Below are 6000 nucleotides of genomic sequence, written 5' to 3' on the forward strand. Positions count from 1 at the left end.
ACCTTATTTCCAACCCAATTTCTATTAACCTTATTTCTAACCTTATTTCTATTCACCTTATTTATATTAACCTTATTTCTATTAACCTTATTTCCATTAACCTTATTTCTATTAACTTTATTTCTAACCGTATTTCTATTAACCTTATTTCTATTAACGTTATTTCTATTAACCTTATTTCTAACATTATTTCTATTAACCTTATTTCTATTAACCTTATTTCCAACCCAATTTCTATTAACCTTATTTCTAACCTTATTTCTATTAACCTTATTTATATTAACCTTATTTCTAACCGTATTTCTATTAACCTTATTTATATTAACATTATTTCTATTGACCTTATTTACATTAACCTTATTTCTAACCTTGTTTCTATTAACCTTATTTCTATTAACGTTTTTTCTATTAACCTTATTTCTAACCTTATTTCCTGAACCTTATTTCTATTAACCTTATTTCTATTAACCTTATTTCTAACCTTATTTCTATTAACCTTATTTCTAACCTTATTTCCATTAACCTTATTTCTATTAACCTTATTTCTAACCTTTTTCTAACCTTATTTATATTAACCTTATTTCTAACCTTATTTCTATTAACCTTATTTCTATTAACCTTATTTCTATTAACCTTATTTCTAACCTTATTTCTATTAACCGTATTTCTAACATTATTTCTATTAACCTTATTTCTATTAACCTTATTTCTATTAACCGTATTTCTAACATTATTTCTATTAACCTTATTTCTATTAACCTTATTTCTATTAACCTTATTTCTATTAACCTTATTTCTATTAACTTTATTTCTAACCGTATTTCTATTAACCTTATTTCTATTAACGTTATTTCTATTAACCTTATTTCTAACATTATTTATATTAACCTTATTTCTATTAACCGTATTTCCAACCCAATTTCTATTAACCTTATTTCTATTAACCTTATTTCTATTAACCTTATTTCTATTAACCTTATTTCTATTAACCTTATTTCCAACCCTATTTCTATTAACCTTATTTCTAACCTTATTTCTATTAACCTTATTTCTATCAACCTTATTTCTAACCTTATTTCTATTAACCTTATTTCTATTAACCTTATTTCTATTAACCTTATTTCTAACCCAATTTCTATTAACCTTATTTCTATTAACCTCATTTCTATTAACGTTATTTCTATTAACCTTATTTCCAACCCTATTTCTATTAACCTTATTTCTAACCTTATTTCTATTAACCTTATTTCTAACCTTATTTCTATTAACCTTATTTCTATTAACCTTATTTCTATCAACATTATTTCTATTAACCTTATTTCTATTAACCTTATTTCTATTAACCTTATTTTTAACCTTATTTCCTGAACCTTATTTCTAACCTTATTTCTATTAACCTTATTTCTAACCTTATTTCTATTATCCTTATTTCTAATCTTATTTCTATTAACCTTATTTCTAACCTTATTTCTATTAACCTTATTTCTATTAACCTTATTTATATTAACCTTATTTCCAACCCTATTTCTATTAACCTTATTTCTAACCTTATTTCTATTAACCTTATTTCTATCAACCTTATTTCTAACCTTATTTCTATTAACCTTATTTCTATTAACCTTATTTCTATTAACCTTATTTCTAACCCAATTTCTATTAACCTTATTTCTATTAACCTTATTTCTATTAACCTCATTTCTATTAACGTTATTTCTATTAACCTTATTTCCAACCCTATTTCTATTAACCTTATTTCTAACCTTATTTCTATTAACCTTATTTCTAACCTTATTTCTATTAACCTTATTTCTATTAACCTTATTTCTATCAACCTTATTTCTATTAACCTTATTTCTATTAACCTTATTTCTATTAACCTTATTTTTAACCTTATTTCCTGAACCTTATTTCTAACCTCATTTCTATTAACCTTATTTCTAACCTTATTTCTATTAACCTTATTTCTAACCTTATTTCTATTAACCTTATTTCTATTAACCTTATTTCTAACCTTATTTCTATTAACCTTATTTCTATTAACCTTATTTCTAACCTTATTTCTATTAACCTTATTTCTATTAACCTTATTTCTTCATATATTAATATGGGCTATTTTCATCCCACTCCTGGGTTGCTTATCAAAGATAGACATAATATTGAAAAGAGCAAACAAAGGAAGAGAAAAATGATCCATTCAGAAGTCCATTAATCAATTGGTGTGTTTGCTATTCTCTCATCCCTTCCAGGCTTCTGTTAGGGAGGTTGGACAATGAGTCTGTCATATCAGATGTAAGCAATGTCCCCACGTGCTCTGGCAGCTTTCATGGCTGGGATAAGTTCTTTCCTCTTCTGCCGCACAGCTTCAGGATAGTCCTCGTTGAGGAAGATAGATGTTCCTCTCAAATTTTTGTCTCTTTCCAGAACAGCTACCTTGTTCTTGAACCTCAAGAACTTGACCACTATTGGCCTGGGCCTGTCAACTGGGCCGGTGGTGGGTTTTCCCGTCCTGTGGGCGCGCTCCACCTCAATCTTCCTGTGGTCATAGTTGTGAGGAGCATCATCTTTCCTGTGGATGACAGCTATAAGAAGAAGGATCTGATTGAGGCCTGTCACAGTGTAGAGCTGGCCAGGCTGGCCACAGACACCTCTGACTGGATCAAGGTAGACTCATGGGAGAGCTAGCAGCCTGAATAAGTGGAGACAGCTAAAGTGATGCGTTTGATGTTGATAATTTGTGAGTGGAGACTGTAGCTTAGTTGTTGAGAGGGGTATGGTCAGATCAATTTTGATTCCGTGAGTTTTTTGTCATACACAAAGGAAAAAAAAAAAAAAAAAAAATCATTTTTGTCTGCATGCAATTTTGATGTACTTGCTCTGCGCTGGAAGAATCTTGTATTCAATTTATCTGGGGTAACCCAGCTATTCTTTCTGTTTGTACAGCGTCCTATGAGAACGACAGATGTAAATATAAACAATATTTTAATGAAGTGTATTTTCGTCAAGTGTATCTTCAAATGTAGAAACCCAAAAACTGCTTAGTCATGGTTGGTTCCACCCCTCCCCGGCAGATCAGAGAATCATAAGCTACCTTGTTTTCTTCTTGTGGCCAGGTGTATCAGGTGGGTGAGGTCATAGCCACAAACATGTGATAACAGCAGTTCCGTTGACTCCTTTCTCTCCTTGGAAGATAGTACAAGAACAGGATGGACTGAAGAACTGTGGTCACTCTCAGAGGCTATTTGTTCTCTTCTATCTCCCCACAGCTGTGCCCTTGGAAGATAGTACAAGAACAGGATGGACTGAAGAACTGTGGTCACTCTCAGAGGCTATTTGTCTTATGCCGTGTGACCCACTCAGAAGCAAAGATGATTGAAAACAATACAGGTCTATCTGTTCCTCAAGTTTATCTCTATCTCGTGTCCTTGACTACACGGCTAGACCAGCTGCAGGGAGTGAACGTGGAAGAGATGAACAATCCTTTCTCAGGAGCACAGCATTGGCACTAAAGAAACGTCTTTACTATTGTTAATGAAGCATATTAATTGTTAACTATTACTATTAAACAAAACAGGTAAATACATAATTTTTTCCTTCACATCAGATTGTGGAGAAGAAGAATCGTGGTTGGACACACTGGATAGAGGAGGATAAACGACATATGGTAATCAGTGTGCATTTCATTTTCCCCATTAGTTGGAGGCAAAGACCTTCTTTGGACATTAGCCCAGTCTTTCATTATTTACATTTCCCTGTGCTGTAAAGACTACTTCTCCATGTTTTCTATTTGATATACTAAGAGTAGTTTTGTTAATCTCATGTATCTTTTTTCTCAGGTGTTATTCTGTGAAGGCCAAGTTTTCAAACTAATGTGTGAAGGATGCACTTCAAGCTGCTTTAGCAGTAGCTTATTTCTATTAACCTTATTTCTAACCTTATTTCTATTAACCTTATTTCTAACCTTATTTCCATTAACCTTATTTCTAACCTTATTTCTAACCTTTTTCTAACCTTATTTATATTAACCTTATTTCTAACCTTATTTCTATTAACCTTATTTCTATTAACCTTATTTCTATTAACCTTATTTCTAACCTTATTTCTATTAACTGTATTTCTAACATTATTTCTATTAACCTTATTTCTATTAACCTTATTTCTAACCTTATTTCTATTAACCATATTTCTAACATTATTTCTATTAACCTTATTTCTATTAACCTTATTTCTATTAACCTTATTTCTATTAACCTTATTTCTATTAACTTTATTTCTAACCGTATTTCTATTAACCTTATTTCTATTAACGTTATTTCTATTAACCTTATTTCTAACATTATTTCTATTAACCTTATTTCTATTAACCTTATTTCCAACCCAATTTCTATTAACCTTATTTCTAACCTTATTTCTATTAACCTTATTTATATTAACCTTATTTATATTAACCTTATTTCTATTAACCTTATTTCTATTAACTTTATTTCTAACCGTATTTCTATTAACCTTATTTCTATTAACGTTATTTCTATTAACCTTATTTCTAACATTATTTCTATTAACCTTATTTCTATTAACCTTATTTCCAACCCAATTTCTATTAACCTTATTTCTAACCTTATTTCTATTAACCTTATTTATATTAACCTTATTACTAACCGTATTTCTATTAACCTTATTTATATTAACATTATTTCTATTGACCTTATTTACATTAACCTTATTTCTAACCTTGTTTCTATTAACCTTATTTCTATTAACGTTTTTTCTATTAACCTTATTTCTAACCTTATTTCCTGAACCTTATTTCTATTAACCTTATTTCTATTAACCTTATTTCTAACCTTATTTCTATTAACCTTATTTCTAACCTTATTTCCATTAACCTTATTTCTATTAACCTTATTTCTAACCTTTTTCTAACCTTATTTATATTAACCTTATTTCTAACCTTATTTCTATTAACCTTATTTCTATTAACCTTATTTCTATTAACCTTATTTCTAACCTTATTTCTATTAACCGTATTTCTAACATTATTTCTATTAACCTTATTTCTATTAACCTTATTTCTATTAACCGTATTTCTAACATTATTTCTATTAACCTTATTTCTATTAACCTTATTTCTATTAACCTTATTTCTATTAACCTTATTTCTATTAACTTTATTTCTAACCGTATTTCTATTAACCTTATTTCTATTAACGTTATTTCTATTAACCTTATTTCTAACATTATTTATATTAACCTTATTTCTATTAACCGTATTTCCAACCCAATTTCTATTAACCTTATTTCTATTAACCTTATTTCTATTAACCTTATTTCTATTAACCTTATTTCTATTAACCTTATTTCCAACCCTATTTCTATTAACCTTATTTCTAACCTTATTTCTATTAACCTTATTTCTATCAACCTTATTTCTAACCTTATTTCTATTAACCTTATTTCTATTAACCTTATTTCTATTAACCTTATTTCTAACCCAATTTCTATTAACCTTATTTCTATTAACCTCATTTCTATTAACGTTATTTCTATTAACCTGATTTCCAACCCTATTTCTATTAACCTTATTTCTAACCTTATTTCTATTAACCTTATTTCTAACCTTATTTCTATTAACCTTATTTCTATTAACCTTATTTCTATCAACATTATTTCTATTAACCTTATTTCTATTAACCTTATTTCTATTAACCTTATTTTTAACCTTATTTCCTGAACCTTATTTCTAACCTTATTTCTATTAACCTTATTTCTAACCTTATTTCTATTATCCTTATTTCTAATCTTATTTCTATTAACCTTATTTCTAACCTTATTTCTATTAACCTTATTTCTATTAACCTTATTTATATTAACCTTATTTCCAACCCTATTTCTATTAACCTTATTTCTAACCTTATTTCTATTAGCCTTATTTCTATCAACCTTATTTCTAACCTTATTTCTATTAACCTTATTTCTATTAACCTTATTCCTATTAACCTTATT

This window comes from Oncorhynchus mykiss, chromosome 16 (assembly GCF_013265735.2).
Source record: "Oncorhynchus mykiss isolate Arlee chromosome 16, USDA_OmykA_1.1, whole genome shotgun sequence".
NCBI lineage: Eukaryota > Metazoa > Chordata > Actinopteri > Salmoniformes > Salmonidae > Oncorhynchus > Oncorhynchus mykiss.